Genomic DNA, 24222 nt, shown 5'->3' on the forward strand with positions numbered 1-24222 from the left:
GACTTTCTGTGTGATCTCTTCTTTTGCTCGGCTTCTCTTTGTGCCGCTTCAAGAAAAAGCAACAACAGCCATTGGCGACATGAATGGACATTCATTTTTCAAGGTTTGTGGGCTTGAACATCTACATTGTAGAAATAATAATGCTGTTCAATACCACTTTAACTACCATGGATCCATCTTAAAGAATCCTGGGATTTGTAGTTTTGGGTGGGACCAGCACTCTTTGGTGGAGAAGACCTTCCCAGGATTCCACAGAACGCAGCTGCACCAGTACGGCCAAACTGTGTTATTTCTCAAATGCATCCTTGTTCAGTGGTGGGAACAAGGTATTTTTAAATAAGAGTTATATGTCCAAATGAACGTTCAGTCCTGGCTTTTGAACACCCAACAAAGACAAAAGGAAAAACTGAATTAAACCAGTGAATTGCTTGGTTCCATCCAAGTCTGAATGGCTTCTTCAAGAAACTGCAAACCACAAGTTTAAAAAAAATCCCCAAATATATTTATTTTACACAATCCCAGATCAGTTGTGTATTTAACCAATTCTAAGTTTTGTAAGCATCATAGATACCTTTTTTCCTTTAAATTAAATGTATTTGCAGCTCTGTATTTACTTTCTCCCCTTAAAAAAACAACAACACTTTCAACACAATCTGAATATCAAGACTGTATGTAATGAAGAAGCTTCCATTTGTAGATCTTTCGAATAGGACACCAGGAATAGTTTCTTTTAAAATGCCTCGGTGGGGAAAGTGTGACTCCAGGGGTTGGCCACTTGTCAGGCCTCCACACTCTTCTCACCACAGCACTTCTTTTTCTTTCTTTCTTTCTCTACTAAAACTATCCACCCATGAATCCTAGGAGGCATGCTCAGAGCATGGGCAAAAATGGAGGCCACCTGGCTGGGTCCAGAAGAACACAACAAAAGTTGCATCTGTACTGCAGAATTGACGCAGTATGATACCATTTTAACTGCCATGGCTCAATGTTATGGAATTCTGGGGTGTTTCGTTTTGTGTGATACTTTGCCTTCTCTGTCAGTGAGCGTTGGTGTCACGCAAACTAAAAATCCCATGGTTTCTATAGGTCGGAGCCATGACAGTTAAAGCATCGATGCTACAGTGTGGCAGTAGCATAAAGGTCCACAGAAGGGCAGCACCTTTGTTAGGATCAATTACAACTCCATAATAGTGTGCAACCTGGTGGTTTAAGAATGCAAATACAGGGCAGACATAGATTGGGAGGAGGTGTAAATTTCTTTCTACCACACCGTAGCAGGGCTAAAGTCAGTATGAAGCTGTCCATTTCTACCACCTTGGGCCATCCAGTCTAACCCCCTGCCATGCAGGAAGACATTGTATATAACCAGGAGTAGATACTTAGACTACGTTGATGTAGCAGCTCAGCAGTGCCAATAGCACCCAGCACTTTCTTTGCACCATGGCTATAGGGCTGGCTGGCACTTAGAAATTCCTGCATCTCATCCCCAAATGCTGCAATGATTCTGAATTTGGATCCATTTTGGTTTGGTCCACATTGCCACCATTCCTCAAGAGACAGTGCAGTGTATCTTCCATCAGAGTCTCAGCAAGTCTTTCTCTGTTTTCCACCCCTGGTTGTGCTAAGTAAAACATGGTACGCAACAGACTTGGGGAGAACTGTCTCCATGGTAGTGGCCTTTTGGCTTCTTATGTGATGGGGGTGTTCTATTATTTTTTTGCCAAAGAGTTATTTTTGGGACTACAATTTCTGTAAAACCTCAACTGGGAGGTTAGTCCCCAAAAGTAACTGCTTCAAGTCCTGGTCTGAAATACAGAGGAGGGAATCATGCAGGGAATCCAGATGGTTCTGGACTGCAACTCCCATCAGCCCTCTGCAGCACAGCTAATGTTGAGGGATTCTGGCAACTGCAGTCCCAACAGGTGGAAGGCTTCATCCTCCCCACTCCTGCTCTACAGTCGCAGCCAGCCTTATCTCCAAAGGTAGAAGCACCTTAAAAGTGTCCTGTAAGGGAAGAGTACATTCAATGGCTGCATCCACACTGCAGAATTAATGCTGTTTGACACGTTTTAACGGCCATGGCTCAGTGCTGTCGAATCCTGGGAATTGTAGTTTTATGAGATATTTAGCCTTCTCCATAGTCAGAGAGTTCTGGTGCTGCAATGAACTCCAAATCCCAGAATTCCATAGCACTGAGCCATGGCATTTAAAGTGGCGTCAACCTGGATTATTTCTGCAGTGCAGATGTAGCCTATTCAAAGATATAGCCATGTTAGACTGTAGAATCATTATGCAGAGAGATCTTGTAACACCTTTGAGACTAACTGAAAGAAAGAAGTTGGCAGCATGAGCTTTCATAGACTTAAGTATACTTCCTCAGATGTATTGGGTATACCATGTATATGGGGGTATTTGCAGCATCATATTCTTTTTTACTAGTTGGATTCATATTGCACCTTTCCTCCAATGAATTCATGGCAAACATAGTTCTCATCCTCCCCACTTCCTCATCACAACATCCCTGTGAGGCAGTTCAGGACAAGGGACAGTCCAGGAACTTGAACCCGGTTCTCCTAGGCTTCAATCCCTAACCACTGTGCCATGTTGAAGTGGCATGGCTAAAGAGAGAAGAGGATAGTGTTCAATCAAATTGATAAGGACCTTCAAGACCAATAGGACCTGCATAAAGATATCATCATCATCATCATCATCATCATCATCATCATCATCATCTCTTCTTACAACAGTACCAGCATTGTCCTCATCCAACAGAGAACAAGAGTAGGCCTATACATCTGGCAAAACAAGTCCCCTGCAGATGAAGGGAAAAGATGAAGCTAATGATGCCAGTCTGCCAGTTAAGTGCCAGGTGCAAAGTTAGCAAGCGTTTTGCACAAAACCACTCTCTCAAGAGGCAGGCATGCCCGCCCAGGTATTCACCAATTCAAGAAGCCTGCCACGGGCGTATTAAACCTGTCAACAGCATCAAATTAACCAAAACAGTTTTGCCCCAGCCACCACAGCAAAGGGCGAAAACAACTTGGCAGTGTTTTAATAGCCTTGTCTGTATTCCAGGCGTCTGAAAGAACGTTTATGCCCAATGCTGGCCGAGCATTTAGCCTAATTATTTGGTGTTTGGATAGTTGTGTGATCACTCTGCTTTTGTTGACAAACAGCAACACCTGGAGAAAAACAACAAGAACAAACTGCTCCCAATGCACCCATCCAGATGGAGGCTGATGGGCCTTGAAATTTCATACACAATGGATTTCACATTTAAATTGGCATTCTCACACATCAATGGCATATATAGGTCTGTCCCTGGTTTCCACTCCACTCTGTGCATCTGAGGAAGTAGAATGAAATCTAGGAAAGCTCATGCTTCCAACTTCTTTCTTTCAGTTAATCTCAAAGGTGCTAGAAGATGCCTCTTATAAGTTTAATATCTTTTGGTGCCTACGTTGTTTAGAATTCACATGGGCCGAGGCTTCTGTTGTAACAAATAAACATTGACTTTAGGTTTTGGGGAGCTTTTCGGGCGATGTGGCCATGTTCAAGAAGACTTTATTCCTGACGTTTCACCAGCATCTATGGCTGGCATCTTCAGAGAAACATTGACTTTATTGAATAATTTTATTGAATGTAACTTAGGTAGAATAGTTCCAAGGGGGTATGGTTACATAAATCTTACAGTTGCAGGCATTTCACACTTTCCTCATTACAATTGCCAATACAGTTTCACTCCCATTCAGTGTCCTTCTCTCAACTCATGGGCAGTACAGACTGGCACTTTATGCTGGCCTGTACACACGGTAAGGGCTGAGCGTTCGCATGCTCCAAGCCCTTACCTCACCACCCGGCCGTCATTTTGGTGTGTTCCAGTCCACATGGCATGCACTATGCTGATGTATGCCAGGCGCAATGCCCAAACAGCGCTGGATAGAAGGGGTGTTATGAAGCCATGTGGCAACACTTATGATGCCCCTTCTCTCCCTAGAGAGAGTGGATCGGTGCCGCTCCATGCAGCTGCTGCAGCATCGATCTGGGGCTAAAAGGGCCGGCATCCAGCCACTCATCTGTACAGCCCCTCCGTTCCCTTCACCTCCTTAGAGCTGTCTTCACCTCCCCTTCAACTGCTCTGCACTGAACTACTCTGAGCAGAACTCTCTTGAACTGAACTCAGCTTGACTGATAGAATTTAAGTTAACTGGCTTAACTCCACTTAAGTGGCAGAATTCAAAGATATATCCATCTTAGTCTGTAGAATCAGTATGCAGAGGGATCTTGTAGCATCTTTGAGACTAACTGAAAGAAAGAAGTTGGCAGCATGAGCTTTTCTAGACTTCAGTCTACTTCCTCAGATGCTTTTGGTGGAGTGGAAGCCAGGGACAGACATATATATGCCATAAGTATGTGAGAATGTCAATGCTGGGATCTGTAGTTTGGCAACACCCTGTAAAACTACAAATCCCAGATTTTCATGGGTTGGATGCGGGGCTGCATCCACACTGCAGAAATAATCTAGTTTGACACCACTTTAAATGCCAGGACTCAATACTATGGAATTCTGGGAACTGTCATTTGTTGCGGCATAAGAGCTCTGAGACAGAAGCGGCGGAACTACAAAGTCCATAATTCCATAGCATTGAATCGTGGCAGTTGAAGTGGAGTCAAACTGGATTATTTCTCCAGTGCGGATGCAGCCAGAGAGACATTTTAAGATACAGGTTGAGTCTCCAAAATCCTGAAAATCTGAAATATTTTTTCATGAGTGACAGCTTTGCTTTCTGATGGTTTGGTGTACACAGACTTTCTTTCATGCACAAAATTAATTGAAAATGTTGTATAAAATTGCCTTCAAACGATGTGTATAAGGAGTATATGAAACATAAATGAATTTTCTGTTTAGACTTGAGTTCCATCTCTAAGACATCTCATTGCATATGTACAGTGGTCCCTCCACATTCAGTGGGGTTAGCGGTGAAGGATCCCCATGAATGTGGAAAGACCACTAACTAAAAAACCGCTATTCTTTTTGCCTAAGAGAACACTTCTCTAGGAATCTCCAGGTCCTCCAGTGCAACTCTATGGTCAACGTCTGCCAGAGGTTGATCATAGAATAACACTGGAGGACCCACAAATGCCTAGAGAAGGGTTTCCTCTAGGAATTTCTAGGTTCACCAGGACAACTCTATGGTCAACTTGCAGCAGAGTTGCATTGGGGGACTTAGAGAGAAAACATATTAATCAAAACCACAAATAAATCAAATCCACCAAAAGTCAAAGCCGCAAACATGGAGGGCCAACTGTATATGCAAATACCGGTATTCAGAAATCTTTAAACATCTGAAATCCCAAACACTTCTGGACCCAAGCATTTCGGGAGACTCATTCTGTACCCAACCCGAATGGGAGTGGGTGCTTAGTTTAATATAACTGGTTAAAAGAAGCGGGGGGCTATTTTTATTTTTAAAGCATCCCGTCCTTAAGGTGGGAGTCAGGCTGCTGACTCAGGAGTGACTTGAGACTCTGCAAAAGACCGGCAGACATGATGGATTAAATCATTGAAAGCTTGGCCTCTGTGTCTGATGCTTTCCAGGCAGCGCATTTTGTTATTGTTGTTTTGCTTTACATTCTGAGGGTTGTGGGCGGAGGGGATGTTTACGCTGTTGGTACTTTGGGTGTCTGCTTACCTTTGGCTTCTTGTCATGTTTTTGTTATGTACCTGGGCTTAGTGGTTAGTTACTGGTTAGGTGGCAAACATGTTTGTGAGCTGCTGTGGGGTTGTTCAGGATAGCGGCTGCTGACGGCTTCAGCATTAGTGGGGCTGTGAGTCCGCTCCGGGCTGCAGTCAGAACTTTAAAGGAGCTAGCTGAAGTGGTGGATTTATTTGTAGGGATAAGGCCCAGGGCCTTGGATAATAGCTATGAAGGCAATGTATGTGGGATTTTTTTGGGTGGGTTTTTCAGGCTTTGTGGCCATGTTCTAGAAGAGTTTATTCCTGATGTTTTGCCAGCATCTGTGGCTGGCATCTTCAAAGGAACGTCAGGAATAAACTCTTCTAGACCATGGCCACATAGTCTGAAAAACCCACAAAAAACTATGGATGCTGGCCATGAAAGCCTTCAACTTCACATTGCAATATATATATATTAAAATGTGCTAAAATAGAATAATTTAAATGTAAGAAGGACCTATGTAATGATAAAGAGAGAAAAGAAAGTTGAAGAGGATGAGAGCAAGTGACAGAAGGTTGAAGTAAGGCAGTACTTCTCAAATAGTGGGGCGGGCCCCCCGGGGGGGCGCGAGGCTCCATAAAGGGGGGCTCGTTTGACCAATTTTATAGACAAATGATACTATTTACAGTCGCGCGGGGGGCGTGAAATGTTTTCTTCTTCCTAGGGGGGCATGACAGAAAATAATTGAGAAGCACTGAAGTAAGGGAAGGTATCGATGGGAATAGGAGGATGGAAAGAAGAAGTGATGAATGGAACACAAAAGGAACGAAGGAGTGAAGTTTCCTGACAGTAAGAGCTGTTCAACAGCGGAAGATGCTCTTTCAGAGATTTTGGTGGCGTCTCCTTCCTTGGAGGCTGTCTTGAAGCAGAGGCTGGATGGCCATCTGTCAATGGGGATGTTTTGATGGAGAGTTCCTGCATGGCAGGATAACCCTTGAGGTCTCTTCCAACTCTTCTATGATGCCACAGGGTAGATGCATCCTCTATTTTCATCCCAAAAGAGGTATTCTCATCCTAAAAGTCTGAAAGCATTTTAAAATTAAATGTAATAATATGACAATATGATTTATTTATATTTCCCGCCTCTCTCTACGGATCGAGGCGGGATTACAGCATAAAAAAATGACAAAAACACAATAAAAAGTTACATTAACCCCTAGACCCTCCCACCATTAAAATTAATAAAAATAAAATAATTAAAAAATTCAACAATTAAAATAATTACAATAAAATAATTATATGTATAGAGTGTACCTCCATCCTAAAAGCTGTATTTTCATCCTAAAAGTTTAAACGTGATTTAAAACTAAATGTATAGAATGTATTTTCACCCTAAAATTTTAAATGTACAGTATTTTAAAATTAAATGCATACAACGTATTTCCATCATAAAAACTGTATTTTCATCCTAAAAATTTAAATGTATTTTAAAATTAAATGTATGCAAGGTATTTCCATCCTGAAAGCTGCATTTTCACCCTAAAAGTTTAAATGTACAATATTTTAAAATTAAATGCATATTTAATTTTCATCTTAACAGCTGCAGTTCTGCTCTTCTACCACCAGCTTCCGCTAGAGAGCCGAAAGTCTCCTTCCCTTTGGATGCCCGAAAGACCCTCTACAGTGGGCGTGGCCCAGGCATGACGCGCTGCGGTGGGCGCGTCCCGTTCCGTGACGCAGACGGAGGGGGCGTGGCTTCCGCGCCAAGTGGCTACTTTTTTCCCCACGCAGGCTGAAGGCTCCATTCATTCATTCATTCATGCAGAAGGCAAGCAGGGATTAATTAATGGCTCCCAGATCCTGATTTTTCCTGAGGATCTCTTCATCTTCGTCCCTCCTGGGCTGCACCTGAACACCTGTCATATTTCCAGGTAAGGACCTGACCATTTTGGGCTCTTTTCTTCCCTCTTTGGGGGAGGTTTGTGTTGCTTTACACTTGTGTAAACCCCATGGAGTCAATGGGTCTACTCTACTGGGGAGGCCAACACTTGGGCTGAGAGAGTTAGTGCTCCCTTTGCTAGGCTTCCTCTCCTTTGTTTCCCATCTCCTCTTTCTTTTCTCCTCCTTCTGGGCCCGAAGGTGACTCCCGTGTACTCAGGTACGTGTGAATGCATACATGACGCGTGTCAGCCTGATTCCCTCATGCAATCAATGCCTGGCTATCCTCCTGTCTTCTCTTGGTGAAGAAGGCAGGTTGCAACATGGATTTTGTATATTTAGGTTGGCCTCATAAAGGTAGAATAATAATAATTATTATTATTATTTATACATCACTGTTTTGTGGGTTTAAATTTATATATATATATATATATGTATGAAGAAGGCAGGTTGCGACATGTATTTTGTGTATTTTGGTTGGCCTCATAAAGGTAGAATAATAATAATAACTTTATGAGACCAACCAAAATTCACAAAATAATAATACTTTGTGTATTTCAGTTGGCCTCAAAGTTATTATTATTCCACCTTTATGAGCCCAGCCACAATGCACAAAATACATGTCACAACCTACCTTCTTTATAATAATAATAATTTTTATTATTTTGTGTATTTTGGTTGATCTCATAAAGTTATTATATTATTCCATCTTTATGAGGCCAACCGAAATAGACAAAATAATAATAATAGTAATAATAATAAAGAAGGCAGGTTGCAACCTGTATTTTGTGTATCTCACCTCATAAAGGTGGAATAATAATAATAATAATATTTATTTATACATCACTGTTTTGTGGATTTTGGTGGTTATTGTTTTGTCCTGTTGTTGTTGTTGTTGTTGTCGTTGTTGTTGTGTGCTTTCAGGGGATTTCTGACCTTTCCAGACTCTATCTTGGGGTTTTCTTGGCAAGATTTCCCCAGAGGAGGTTTGCCATTGCCATCCTCTGAGGCTGAGAGAGTGTGATTTCTTGCCAAAGCCAACCTATTGCAGGGTTTTCTTGGGCAGCTCCTTGGCATGAGGAAGGACAAAATGTTTTGTATGTATATGTGAGTAGCAGTACTTGTAGTCCAGCGCTTAAACCACTAGGCCACACTGGCTCTCTTAACACACAATACCTTCTACTGTTGTTGCAGCGTGCCTTCAAGTAGTTTCTGGCTCTTGGTGACCCTAAAGGGACCCTGTCACAGGCCTTTCTTGAGCAGTTTCTTTCAGAAGGGGTTTGCCCTTACCATCCTCTGAGGCTGAGAGAGTGTGACTTGCCCAAGGTTTGGGTTTGCATGCTGGAGCTGGCATTCGAACCCTGGTCTCCAGAGTCGTGGTCCAGTGCTCAAACTGTGAATTTTTGGGACACCTGGATGGGGCTTTTGACCTTCTAGGGGTGGTTTAAGGACACCTTGTCTGCCCTGGCGTTCTCAGGCCCTTCTGAGACCCAGGGAGTTCTGTCCATCTCTAATGTCCAGTCTTGGCCAGAAAGAGGCCTTTGAATGGATGTCCCCAAAAGGTGGATGAAGTCAGTCATTTGTCCTTGGCGTTTGCTTCCAATGTACCTGGATGCTTTCTTTACCTCGGGGGAAGGCCATGGCACACCTCCTCTGAACAAATACTGCCAAGAAAACCCCAGGATATGTCAAGTCGAAGGCTTTCGTGGCCGGCATCCATAGTTTTTGTGGGTTTTTAGGGTATGTGGCCATGTTCTAGAAGAGTTTATTCCTGCTGTTTCACCAGCATCTGTGGCTGGCATCTTCAAAGAATGTCATTCTCTGAAGATGCCAGCCACAGATGGTGGCAAAACGTCAGGAATAAACTCTTCTAGAACATGGCCACATACCCCAAAAACCCACAAAAAAACTGTATACAATTGGCTGAAAGAATTGGAATTTGGACATGCAGACAAAGGTGTTTCTTTCCTGTTGCATTTCTCCTTGCTCTACCGTTATTCAAGGCACTGGAGCTTATTGGGGGAGAAAAGTTGGCAACGTGACAGTCAGAGTCTGCGGCTGTTAATATTCAGGGCTGTGCTTTTGCCCATGCGGCTTGGTATTTTTAGTAACAAACTGGAATTTAGCCACTTGGGCTGGCGCTGGTGGCAGAGCGAAGGTTTGCAAAGTTTTAAAAAATGTGTGCAATGGGAGGCAGCCAAGTGTGAAGGAGACCCAGAGGCCTCTTCCGTCTGTGAATCAGGGGAAGGAGCAGTTTGAGCCAGAGGGATTGGGACCAAAGGGTGAAGAGAAGCTGCAACTTCTTAAATTTCCTCCTTACAAGGTGACCAGACGTCCTCTTTTCCCCAGACATGTCCTCCATTCCAGCCTTTCTGCAGGAGGAAGTCCAAAAGGTCCTCCATTCTGAGCATGGCAAAGAAGCACGCATTTATCATTTCACAAGTGTTTTCAGCCTTTGTTTTACAACGTCCTACTTCCCCCCCCCCCCCCCCTTGAATGCCTTACATTTTGCGGTGCCTCTTTTGCAGTTATGACATCTGGTCATAACTCCTTTCCATCCACAGGCCAAGATTTCTTTTCTTCCAACAAGGTTTTTAAAGAAAGCGCTTTTAGGGTTTGTTGTTGAGTGCCTCTCAAGTCATTTCTTGGTGACCTGATTGTAAGGTTTTCTCGGCACATTTTTTCAGAAGGGGGTTTGCTATTGCCATCCTCTGAGGCTGAGAGAGTGTGACCTGCCCAAGGCCACCCAGTGGGTTTACCTGACCAAGCTGGGATTCGAACCCTAGTCTCCAGAGTCATATTCCCAGCATTCAAACCACTGCACCAGGCTGACTCTGTACTTTTTTTCTTCTTTTTTACTGTTTTTAGTCATATTGATTTGAAATGGCTGTTCTATTACTTTTAATTGCATGCTTTAAATAGCTTTGAACGTTATTGACAATAAGATGTCATTTTGATGGTTGTGTGTTTCCACTGTGTTTGCTTTAATTTGCAAGATGCCTTGAATCCCGCTTTGAGGGAAAAGGCACCAGACCTATAATTTATAATCTGTTGTTGTCATCGTGGGCTTTTACATCATTTCCGACTTATTGCAACCATATCATGGGTTTTTCTTGGCAAGCTTCTTCAGAAGGGTTTTGCCATTGCCATCCTCTGAGGCTGAGAGAGTGTGACTTGCCCAAGGTCACCCAGTGGATTCTCGTGGCTGAGACAGGAGTTATATCAGTGCAGAAGGATATTGGTGCTCCATCCATTAGCCATGGACTAATATACAGCACAGCTGCAGTCCTGAACATTTTGTGTGGCCTTCCGGATACTGCACTACAGCTCCCATCATTCCTCTACATTGCTTATGTTGGCTGAGGCTTCCCAGAACTGCATTGCAACAGTACCAAGAGGGCTGCATGTTCCCCAACATTGATTCTCAATGTGAAGTCGAAGGCTTTCATGGCCAGCATCCATAGTTTGTTGTGGGTTTTTCAGGCTATGTGGCCATGTTCTAGAAGAGTTTGTTTCTGATATTTTGCCAACATCTGTGGCTGGCATCTTCAGAGCATGCGGGCATACTATCTGACCCAGCTCTCTTCCATGCCCACATTCTCTGAAGATGCCAACCACAGATGCTGGCGAAACGTCAGGAATAAACTCTTCTAGAACATGGCCACATAGACCAAAAAAACCCACAAAAAACTATTGACTTCCAGTCCTTTGTCAAGGTCCCAAGACCTTGCGGTTGTCATTGTTATGTGCCTTCAGCTGGCTTCTAACTTATGGTGACTCTATCATGGCATTTTCTTGACACGATTTGTACAGAAGGGTGAGAGAGTGTGACTTTTAAATGGTCCCCAAATGTGAGTTTCCATGGCCAACCAGGGATTTGGACCCTGGTCACCCAGTGTCCTAGTCTGAGGGTCAATCTGCTATACAGTCGGACCTTCTTGTACACTGATTTTTTATACACGGATTCAAGCATCCACAGTTTGAAAATGTTCAGACAAAGTAGAAATTTCAAATATCAAACCTTGATTTTCCATTTTTTATAAGGGACACCATTTTGCTATGTCAATATATTTAATGGGACTTGAGCATCCACGGATTTTGTTATCCAGGGGGGATCTTGGAACCAAACCCCAGTGGATAACAAGGGTCCACTCTACTACACTGGCTGTAAATAAATAATAGGGGTTTCTTGATAACTTTTATTTTGAGGAGGTTGACCATTGCCACTTTCTGTGGCTGAGAGAGAGTGACCAAGTTCATCCAGTGGGTTTTGAAGGCTGATGTAGCCATTCAAAATCTGCTCTTCCAGAATTCTAGTCTAACATTTAGGCTTGACAGCACCCTAGGATTCACCCCCTAAAATTCACTGTGGATTCACTGTCCCATCATCCACCTAAGCATTGGCTTTGAAGGCCAGTGCAAATGGGAACTACAAGCCAAATAACTTCTGGAGGGCTACAGTTGCCTAAAGAGCCAGCCTGGTGTAGTAGCTTCAGTGCTGGTCAATGACTCTGGAGACCAGGGTTTGATTCCCAGCTCAGCCATGAAACCCATTGGGTGACCTTGGGCAGGTCATACTCTTTCAACCTCAAAGGGAAGGCAAGAGCAAGCCTCCTCTGAACAAATCTTGCCATGAAAATCCAAGAATAAGGTCACCATCATAGGGTTTTCTTGGCAAGATCTGTTCAGATGGAGTTTGCCATGCCATGGCCATCCTCTGAGGCTGAGAGAATGTGACTTGCCCAATGTCACCCAGTGGGTTTCATGGTCGACATAGTAATTGAATCCTGTTCTTCAAAGTCATAGTCTAATGCTCAAACCTCCATGCCAGCATGGTTCTCATGATATCCCTGCAAATATTTACCCATGGTCCAGGCCCTGAGAGCTGGGAGCTCTAGTTCCACCATTAAATCCTTTAACTCATGATGCCAGGTCATACACAATCCAGCCTGTCATTGACTTGCTGAAATAATGGCTTGACTTCTAGGGCAACTCCCAACTAGAGCAGAGTAAACCCTGTTGAATGAATTGGATTTACCAATGTGTTGATTCACCATCCAACAATGGATTGAATAGGTCTACTCAGGTCCAACTCATACTGGGGAGGATTTGACTAAATACAGGCTTCACTCCACCCAGAAATTACTGACTTCCACCTATAGCAACTGCCAACAAATTTGGAACAAGGGGCTGAGTGTGTGTAAAATAATCAGTTTATATATGTATATATATACTCACACCCTCAAGTTAAGTCTAGCTCACATTATTTTTAGGCTTAGAAAAAATAATCCTTCAGTGACATGGATTGCTTCATTATATATAAATACAGCTATATGTTGTCTTTGCACATGGCCAAATCCCAGGGGAGAGAGCCATATGGGTCACAATTTCAGGGCACAATCCACCCAAGCTATAGAGCAGGAGTGCGTTGTTGTTGTTGTTGCTGTTGTTGTTGTGTGACTTCAAGTGGTTTCTGACTTATGGCGACCCTAAGGAAACAAAAATAATGACCACCGAGAACCGACACAAATTTGAATTAGACAACGAAGAAATAGAAATAGTAAAAGAAACCTCATATCTGGAATCAAACATTGATAGAAATGGAGACTGCAGCCAGGAAATCAGAAGATTAAGAATGGGAAGGACAGCTATGAAAGAACTAGAGAAGATCCCAAAATGCAAGGATATACAACTGAGCACAAAAACTAGAATCATACAAGCCATTGTATTCCCTGTTACCATGGATGGATGTGAGAGCTGCACAGTTAAGAATAGGAGGAGAATGAACTCATTCAAAATGTGATGCTGGCGAAGAGTACTAAGGAGTCTACGGACAGCCAAAAAGACCAACAAATGGGTCCTGGAGCAGATCAAGCTAGAAACCTCCCTAGAAGACAAGATGACAAAAATCAGGTTGTCGTACTTTGGACACATCATGAGAAGGCATGAATCATTGGGAAAAACAGTAATGCTAGGAAAGGTAGAGGGAAGTAGAAAGAGATGAAGACCGCATGCTGCATGCAAGATGGATGGACTCTATTAAAGAGATCACTTTGAGTATGAGTTTGCAGGAGCTGAGCAGAGCGGTGGCGGATAGAGGGTCTTGGAGATGTCTCAACAGCAGGGTCACCATGGGCCAAGATCGACTCAAGGGCAGTTAACAAGAAAAAGGTGAATCTATCATGGGGTTTTCTAGGCAAGGTTTGTTCAAAGGGGCTTTACTGTTGCCTTCCTCAGAGGCTGAAGGAATGTGACTTGGCCAAGGTCACCCAATTGGCGACCTCAGTTTCCATGGCCAAGCAGGGATTTGTTCTCCAGAGTCGTAGCCTAACACTCAAACCGCTACACACTGTATGCCCTCCAACCTTACACTAGGACACATGTGGCCAAGTAACATCAGAGTGTGGCCAAGCTGGCAAAAGTTGGAGTTAAAACCTGGACTGGATTGACTGCTCCACTGACATGGCAGCCATGAGCCCCACATTTCCTGTACACTGGACCCTCCACATTCACTGGTGTTAGGGGTGGAGGTCCCCCCACACATGTGGGGAAACTGCAAATTAAAAAAACACTATTGTTTTTTCTTGAGACAACACCTCTCTAGGAATCTCCAGGTCCTCCAGGTCTGCCAGAGGTTGATAACCGAATCATGCCGGAGGACTAACAAAAGCCTAGATAAGTGTTTTCTCTAGGAACATCTAGTACAACTTTTTGGTCAACTTCTGGCAGAGTTATGCTGCAAGACCTAGAGATTCCGAGAGAGAACATATTAATCAAAACCACAAATAATCAAAAAGTGACGTTCCCAAGCTCTACCCTTTGTCTGTTTTTATAAAGTGGGAATCCTGTGTCTGTCCAGATGTTGTTGGACTGCAAGTCCTAGCAGGCTTACTCAGTGGCAAGGAATGCTGGGCACTGCATTCCATCAACATTTGGAGGGCTATGTGAGTCATAGAGGGAGAAGTGGGTCAAATGCTTTGTGTCTGAAAGGAGCAGCTTTAAAGTTATACTGAAGTAATCAAAAGCAGCATGCCGCTGGTCAGCAGAGCTGTCCAAAATCTGGAAACTGGCTTTTGTTTGAGTTGCATAAAAGGCAACTGTGGCTCTCCTGGCTTTGTGAGTTTCCATACTGTCTGCTCAGTTGGCAGCAAGCTCTAGAAACAGGGCCTTGGAAAATAGGAGTCCAAACAGAGAAGGGAGTTTCTTCAGACTCCCTTGCAGTTTGACAAGCTGCCTGGATGCAGTTTTATAGTTTTCTCTTGGCGCAAATAAAGGGCATATAACACTGAACACAAAACTGAAGATCGCCCAAACCATTGTGTGGCTCATAACCACATACAGATGTGCTAGTTGCACACTGTTCGTTTGAGATGTACCATGACATCAAAAATCCACAAAACAGTGATCCCTTTAATCGGACAACCAAAATGCGCAAAACCCAAGATGCAAGCTTTCAGAGCTCTCCTTGCACTGTGTATTTTGTGCATTTTTGGTTGGCTGGTTAAAAGTATCACTGTTTTGTGGGTTTTGGATGTCATTGTGCTTTGCTATGTGGCCAACATGGCTCACCCTGAAAATGTTCATTAGAGATGTGGTGCTGGAAAAGAGTCCTGAGGATATTGTGGGCAGCCAAAAGTACAAATGGGGCTTTGAACAGATCAAGCCTCAACTCTCTTTGGAAGCAAAGAGGATCAAATTGAGGCTGTCATACTTGGGCCACATCAGGAGAAGGCATCAATCATTGCAAGAGACAACAATGCTAGGAAAGGTAGAAGGCAGTAGAAAGAGAGGAAGACCACATGCTAGATGGTTGGATTCCATTAGAAAGGGCATGGGTATGAATTTGCATGGGTTGGAAAACGCTAGTGTTGAAGGGCTTTGATATTTGGAGATTTGTTGTCAAGCTGACTTTGACTTATGCTGACCCTATGAATGGGAGATTGCCAAAAGACCCTTTGGCTTTAACCGCAGATGTTTTTGGTTGTTCCTGTTTGCTGTCAAGTCAAGGCACCAGATGCCATCTCATCTGGCGTGCATCCAAATAATGCAGTTTGACCCCACTTTAAGTGCTGTGGCTCCATTTTGTGGAAACCAGGATTTATAGTTTTACAAGGTCTTTAGTGTGCTGGGGCCTGTCAAAGACTTTGTAAACCACTTAGGGAGTGCTTAAGTGCACTGCTAAGCGGCATTTGCTATTGCTATAAAGAGTGCTGGGGCCTCGCTAAACTACAAATCCCAGGATTCTGTCAGATGGAACCATGGCACTTAAAGTAATGTCAAACTGGATTATTTCTACAGTACAGATGCTCCCTAAGATCCATTCATCGGTCTTTTTCGCTGTCCAAAGTATCCACAGATATCTCCCCGAGCACCAAACCTTAAATGAGTTGATTCTCTTCCTGTCTGCTTTTGTCAGTGTCCAGCTTAAGCAACCTTCTAACAATCCAGGATAACACCTATTCCTTGTTTCATTTTGCATTCTTGACTGTCTGGCGGAAGGAGGAATTGAGAAAATGAGAGGTTGTGTCTGATGGGATGCTGGTAGGAAAAGCTCCTGTGAAGTGGTTTTTAGGAGGAATGCTTAGTTTTGCAATCCAGTAAATTACAGGGCATGAAAGAACTTCCTGGAAACATGTTGCTGAAGTCCATGGAGAAACTGAGCCAAAACTGCCCTCCCTCTCCAAAAATCCAAATTACGCACTGAGGAAATACAAATTCTGTCACGGTGGTTGGCAAAGAGAAAGAAGCTGGGGCAGATCAGGTACATCTGCATATTTTGCTTTGCTCAGATGAGGAAGATTGCAGTCCTTTAGAGACTGTTTCTGTAGTTAATGGATTGCTTTGAAATCAACAGCAAGAAAAAATATCTCCCCACCCTACCCCATCCCATTGTTGTTCATTCATGTTCAGTCAACTTTGACTTAGGGATTCAGTGAGGTATCGCATTGGAGTACGACTCTGGGGACCAGAGTTCAAATCCCCACTCAGCCATGGAAGCTCACAGGGTGCAGGTCACACTCTCTCAGCCTCAGAGGAAAGGCAAACTTCCTGTTGCAGAATTCAGAGACATGGCCATGTTTGTCTGGAATATCCATCCGCAAAGGAATTTTGTAGCACCTTTGAGACTAACTGTGTGAAAAAAGTTGTAGCATACCTAGAGGTCACATCCTTGGGATGAGGAAGTCTGATGAGTGCTTAGAAAGCCTGCAGCAACTTTTGCGAAAGAGCAACACCCTCTTCCTTTTGAGCAATGGGCTGCATGCTTTATTTTGGTATTCATCATTTGGCTTTCCTCCCTCTACTCTCTGTTTTGCATCTGTTTATCTTCTTGCTTGGAGTAAGGAAAGCCTCATTAGCTTGCTAGGGAGGCTGTTGCAGTAAAGGTAACCCAGGCCAGCCTATTCCGAATGCCTGGCTGCAAGAAGCGTGCCGGACAATTGCCTGCTGCATTAAAAAGGAGTTTTGTAAGATGGGCCTTCTAAGAAGTAGGAAGCATTGGGGCTACATCCTTGCATATTGTAGAATCATGGAAACACAGAGTGGGAAGGGATCCCAGGGGTCATCTATTCCAACCCCTGCCATGCAGGATTATAAAATGACAGCACTTCTAAAAGATGCCCACCTAATGTCTGTTTAGAGACCTTCACAGAAGCAGAAATAGTCTTGGGTCACACAATCATGAGGCACCAAGCCCTGCCATGCAGGAATACACAGCTACAGCACTCCAGAGAGATACTCATCTAACCTTTTGAGAAAGACCTACAGAGAAGGAGAGTCCACCATCCTCCAAGGCACTCTGTTTCACTGTCAAATAGTTCTTAGCTATCAAGAAGTTCATCCTCATGTCTAGATGGAATCTCTTTTCTTGTCATTTGAATCAGGGATGGTCCAGATGTTGCTGGCCTGTAAATCCCAGCATCGCTCTCTACTGGTTTGCTAATGAGAACTGCAATCCAGCAATTTCTAAAGGGCCATACTTTGCATACTCCTAAACCAACCATTGGGGGGGGGGATATCTTCTGGTCCCATTTCTCCTCATTCTTGGATTCAGCTGCACAAGGCATGGACTGTGGGACAATTGGCGTTGTAGTCCAACACATCTGGAGGGCTCTAGGTTGGAGGAGACTGATCTGAAGGACTGCTGTGTGATGCACAGAACTTGAAGAAGTTACTTCTGGGGAAGGATACAATTCCTATAATACTCCCAGCTAGCATGGGCATGCTGGATGGGGGATTCTGGGATTTACAGTCACCCAAAAAGTAACTTTCCCAAGCTTTAGGTGAAAGAGCAAGGAAACACAGCATGTCTATAAACTAGAGCATCTTCCCCCACACAAGGCATTTCCTTCTCACTGTTTCCAGGAGACTCTCCCTTTATCTGTAATCTTGCAACAGGTAAGACGTTACTGCCTGGTTTATCTGCAATGCAGCATCTGCTGCTACTCTGTCTGCTGTTTCTTCCAAGCAATTCTATCACCTCTTTCTCCTTGAAGGGTCCCATTTAACCACATCTTGGTGGTATTTTTTTAAAAAAATATAAAGCCTTTGACTGCATAGATCATGAAAAGCTATGGCTTGCTCTTAGAGGAATGGGAGCACCGCTACATTTGGTTGTCTTTATGCATAACCTCTACTCAGGGCAGGAACAGAATGCAATCGGAACAGAATGCAGAGAAACACAATGGCTCCCAATTGGAAAAGGGGTCAGGCAAGGCTGCTTTCTGTCACCCTATTAGTTCAACCTATTTGCAAAAAATATCATACGCAGAACAGGCTTAGACTCAGAGGAAGAAGAAGTGGAGATCAGAGAGAGGAACATCATACAATCTAAGGCGCGTTATAGACGGCCCAGAAGGGGCAGTCTTGCGCCGCTGCTGGTTGCTGTGTCCGGGAACCGCAGCATCCAAACCGAAAATCGCGCTCCTTCCTCGGCCCCGGAAGAGACGCTGCGAGGTGCTAGTCACGCACTCATGGTGTCACTTCCGGGGTGCAATGTGAGGACGCACAGCGTCCGCTACGTCAAAATGGCAGCGGCCGTGTGGAACGGCCGCCACCATTTTGACGTAGTCATTACGCGCGAGGGGCAAGGCGCATCAGGAAGCACCGCCTCTCGTGCGTAATGACGACGCGATGACGGCGCCTCATGGGCCCGTCTGTAACGCGCCTAAGATATGCAGACACCATGCTACTAGCAGAAAACTCCATAGATTTGGAACAATTAATAAAGAATGTCAAAGAAGAAAGCTAACAAGGCCAATGCGATTTTAGGCTGCATCAATAGAAGTATCGTATCTAGATCCAGGGAAGTAATAGTGCCACTATATTCTGCTCTGGTCAGGCCCCACCTGGAATATTGTGTCCAGTTCTGGGCGCCACAATTCAAAAAGGACATTGAGAAATTGGAGCGTGTCCAAAGGAGGGCAACTAAAATGGTGAAAGGTCTGGAAACCTTGCCCTATGAGGAATGACTCAGGGAGCTGGGGATGTTTAGCCTGGAGAAGAGAAGGTTAAGAGGTGATATGATAGCTCTGTTTAAATACTTGAAGGGATGTCATATTGAGGAGGGAGCAAGCTTGTTTTCTGCTGCTCCAGAGACTAGGACCCAGAGCAATGGATGCAAGCTGCAGGAAAAGAGATTCCACCTCAACATTAGGAGGAACTTCCTGACAGTAAGGGCTGTTCGACAGTGGAACACACTTCCTCGGAGTGTAGTGGAGGACCCCCCTCCTTGGAGGTCTTCAAACGGAGGCTGGATGGCCATCTGTCGGCGATGCTTTGATCTGGATTTCCTGCATGGCAGGGGGTTGGACTGGATGGCCCTTGCGGTCTCTTCCAACTCTATGATTCTATGATTCTAAGTGTGAATTAGTATATAGAGAGATCTTGTAGCACCTTTGAGACTAGCTGAAAAAAGTTGGCAGTATGAGTTTTTGTAGACATAAATCTACTTCCTTGGATGCATTTGGAAGTAGACTGAAGTCTTGCAAAGCTCATACTACCAACTTCTTTCTTTCAGTTAGTCTCAAAGACACTATAAGATCTCCCTACAAACTGGTCTACAAACTAACATGGCTATGAAGAAAATGTGAAGGTAGTCTTAATGTTGAACAATTAGAAAACAAAAATAATTGACCCAAAGAACCAAAGTTTGGGAATCTCTGATCTACAGGGATTCATTCTAGTGGATGGGAAACTTGAAACAGTCAAAGATTTCCTGTACTTTGAATCAAACATTGATCAGAACGGAGACTGCAGTCAAGAAATCAGAAGAAGATTAGGATTGAGAAAGGCAGCTATGATAGAGCTAGTTGTTGTTGTGTGCCTCCAAGTTGTTTCTGACTTAAGACAAGATCTCAAAGTGCAAACGTTTAATTTCTTGTTGTTGTGTGCCTTCAAGTCATTTTTTGCTTACATTTGCAAAAGTACCTTTTAAAAAAAATCCTTCCTATCATGAGGGTTTTTAAAACATCAGTGCAATTGTCCTTAGCCCAGCGATTTTCTTTCATGTGAGTCTTAACGTTGGTGGGAACTCTGGAAGTCATCTGATCCAGCCTCCCACTTAGAACAAGCAGCTTGCCATGTCCGCATCCTTGACAGATGGCAATCCAGAGGATGGAGAAGTTGCCTTTTTTGGATTACAGCCCTGAGAGTCTCCCAGTCACCCAAGGAGATCTAGTCCTGAAAAGGCCACAATTCCAAACTCTGTTGGGTTACATGTCCCTTTAAGGAAATATAAAAATAATTATATGGCTGTGAATGGGGAAACACCAGGTGCCAATCCTTTGTAATTAGTTATGTATATAAGGATTCTAAAACCTAGAGCAGGTGTGGGCTGAGGAAAGTAGTTTGGAGAGAGGAGCTGGTGCCTTTGTTTGGATAGTAAATATGACAGTATATGTCAGAGCTTTTGTTGTACATATTGCAACTGGAAGATAAAAGCCTCCAAGGACTTGGAAGAAGTCTGTCTGTGCCTCATTTCAGGTTGGTCAATACCTGGTTGCCAAATACTGCCCACTGGGTTGTGCTTCTGCACTCAGCTGTTTGCAAGCTACTGTTGAGGTCAAGCACCTCAGACAGTGCTGGTTGCTGGCACTTCTGTTTGGGCCTAGTTGTTTTTGTCACTGCACACCTGCAATACACAGAGGGGAGCCAAGAAGGTCTTGTGAAGTTTTTCTTTAAATATTGGCTGGAATCCTTTTGGAAGTCCAATGTACTTAGAGGTTCTCCTATGGAAGGATGCAAAACATCTGCATTCAGTTCATGGTTGTGGAGACACTGATGCACATTCGTTACCATTGCAAATGTTCATTGCACATTCTGTATACAGCTGGGTCCTGTGCATTGCTGATGCATAATGTATTGGTTGCATGACTACACTATGAAGGGATGTCATACTGAGGATGGAGCAAGCTTGTTTTCTGCTGCTCCAGAGAACAGGAGCCGGAACAATGGATGCAAGCTACAGGAAAAGAGATTCCACTTCAACATTAGGAAGAACTTCTTGACAGTAAGAGCTGTTTGACAGTGGAACACACTCCCTCAGAGAGTAATGGGCTCTCCTTCCTTGGAGATCTTTAAACAGAGGCTGGATGGCCATCTGTCAGGGATGCTTTGACTGAGAGTTCCTGCATGGCAGGAGTTTGGACTGGGTGGTCTTTGTGTCTCTTCTAACTCCACTGCGCAACATGTTAAGCATATCTATACTCCATCTTGACCAGTCTTTTAAATGTAATCCAAGTTTGTTGTTGTGGTTGTGTGCCTTCAGGCCATTTCTGCCTTATGGCAGTCCTAAGGTGAACCTATCATGGGGGTTTTCTTGGCAATTTTCTTCAGAGGAGGTTTGCCATTGTCATCCTCTACGGCCGAGGGATTGTGATGTGCCCATGGTCATCCAGTGAGTTTACATGGCTGAGCCAGGATTCAAACTCTGGTCTCCAGAGTCGCAGTTCAACACTACAGCCATTACATCCCGCTGTCTCAATGTAGTGCCAGATTTGGACCTGTGCCCAGACCCAGCGCTGTGTGACTCTTCCACCTTCCTTCCTGCCATCCAAAAAGAAAAAAGCTGACTCCTTGATCTCGCTACGTACTTATTTAGGTACATAATCTATTTTTGTCTTCTTCTTCTCAAAGGGGGCCTGAACCTTACAGGTCCGCTCCCTCTTTCCTTGCCCTCTGCAATCTCCCTGTTTCTAAGGAATGCAAAGCCCTGTGTAATTGGAGCCGCTGAGACTTGCAATCTGTCCAAATTATGGTATGTAATAGATTGCCTGCTCTTTTCTGGCACCTACAATTTTATTTGGTTTGGGGGCATGTAGTGCTCATTTCCTCTGGAGGAAAACAACATGGACTAATGAACAGATTTAAGAATAGTGAGGCTGATACAGACCTTCCTGAAGTCAAGTCTACGTCTCCAACTGAGTGTCTCGGCATAAGTCAGTCTGAAGCAGAGAGAATGCAAACCGCAAGTCTGAAAAGTTGTTTAGGAGACGACAACTCCCAGCATCCTTGGTTAGGGGATTTGTGGTCCCCCCTCAAAAAACTTTCCCAACCCCAGGCTTTGATCTGGAAGGATCTAAACTAACATTAGTTTGTTCGTAGTTTATTAAACTATGAAATAAACTTTTAAATAAATCGAAATAAACTTTCCAACTTCTGGATTGGATGTGGAAGGGATTTTACAGGAACCCTCCTCTGAAATCCACAGCAGTTTTTGCACTCACCTTGAAGCTCACATCCACCAAAACTAAAGAAGGCTGCATCTGCACTGCAGAAATAATGCAGTTTAATAACACTTTAACTTGTCATGGCTCAATGCTGAGAAGTCCTGGGATTTGGAGTTTGTTGTGGTACCAGAGCTCTTTGACAGAGAAGGCTAAATATCTCACAAAACTATGAATCCCAGAACCCCAGGGTTCTTTTGCCCCAAAAAGGAGGTCCCAGCACCGCCACCACCATCATATTATTATTATTATTATTATTATTATTATTATTATTATTATATTTATATCCTGCTTCTTTTACCCAGAGTTGGAACTCAAAGCAGCTTACAATTTTTTTAAAAAATGCACACGTTACGCATTAAAGGAATAACATGCAGTTAAGAAGATAAAAGACTTAAAAACAATACAATTTAAAAAGTAAACAAAATTGTTTGATAACAGTGCAGTAATAAGCAATCTATTTTAATATTGTAACAGTTTGATCCTGTTTTAATGTACCACTTCTGTGTGTTTCTCATTGCATTGTTCTTCTAATATTATGAGCCTCTGTGCGTCCCAGTTCTGGGGAAAGAGTGGGATAAATAAATATAATAGTAATAATAACAATATTAAACAGTACAATACATCTCTCTGAAGATGCCAGCCACAGTTGCTGGCAAAATGTCAGAAACAGACCCTTCTAGACCATGGCCACGCAGCCTGAAAAACCCACAAAAAACTATAGTACAGTACATTGTTGTCTCTTATTCTCTCCCCATCAGAGGGTACATCCACACTATAGAAATAATGCAATTTGGCATCACTTTAAGTGATGTAGCTCCATCCTATGGAATCCTGGGATTTGTAGTTTTGCAAGGTCTTTAGCCTTCTCTGCCCAAGAGTGCTGGTGCCTAATAAAACTACAAATCCCAAGATTCTGTAGGATGGAGCCGTGGCAATTAAAGTGGTGTCAAAATGCACTACTTCTACGGTGTAGATGCAACCAGAGTAATTGCTGAACTCTATTCAAAACAGAGCCCAACACAGGGACCTTGGGTTATGCAAACCATTAATATCCAAATTATACACATGGATATGGGCTTGGTATCCATCTGCCCTTTTTATCTTGCAACTCTTGGAGGAGTGTGAAGTTTCCACATTATATAGTACTCCATTTTCTAAGTCAAAACAGGCGGAGAGTGCTATTGCTTTTCCCACTGACTGCGAGATTGAGTCTCTCAATGAATTATTTTTATTTTAAATATTTAATAGGTTTCAAAATGCTGTTAGGGAACTCAGAAGTGTCTAAGACTTTGGGATGAAAGTAATTTTGCCAACTGAAAGAAGATGGTGCGCTAAATTGGGAAGAGCAACCAAAAGCAAAGGTAGACACTTGTTTTGGATTCTGATTCCCATCATCCCCACATAACACAGGCAAAGATAGGGGATTGTGATTGCTGCGGTCCAAAGTATCTGGGCAAAATGTCTCCAAGTCTAGAGAAAAATGGGAGACGATAAACTAACTTGGCTGTCCTTGGCATCTTGAATCAGTAAAGTAGAGGTAGATAGAATCATAGGAGTTTATCACAGTGTGACTCATTTCGGCATTAAAAACACATGAAAGCACATTTAAAGCATCCCACAAATAAAGCAAAAATGGTGAGTAATTGCGCAAATGATTATCACAAGCAATTGCACAAATAAAGCAATGTCGGAAATGCATTGTTGCTGAAATCCCGGAAGTAAAAAGATATGTGTTAATGCTTCTTTGTGATCACTTTAATGGTGGGTTTTGTGCAATGTCATGTGAAATCATTACGCGCAATTACACAATTGTACCGAGATATTCACAGGATAAACTCCTGGTCTCCTTCGTGTGATAAACTTGATTATAGAATCTTAAG

General features: G+C 43.4%; 1 protein-coding gene across 1 annotated transcript in view; it reads left to right on the forward strand.

Annotated features, from left to right (window-relative positions):
• The first annotated feature begins 7526 nt into the window (after positions 1-7526).
• RELT (RELT TNF receptor) overlaps positions 7527-24222 on the forward strand; it is a 92057-nt gene continuing 75361 nt past the window's right edge. Inside the window, exon 1 of the mRNA XM_089513040.1 lies at positions 7527-7609. The gene's annotated coding sequence lies outside the window, so the exon portion shown is untranslated. The remainder of the gene's footprint in view (positions 7610-24222) is intronic.

Source organism: Sceloporus occidentalis, unplaced genomic scaffold (assembly GCF_023333645.1).
Source record: "Sceloporus occidentalis isolate IW3139 unplaced genomic scaffold, rSceOcc1.0.p SCAF_2, whole genome shotgun sequence".
In the NCBI taxonomy this organism is placed as follows: Eukaryota; Metazoa; Chordata; class Lepidosauria; order Squamata; family Phrynosomatidae; genus Sceloporus; species Sceloporus occidentalis.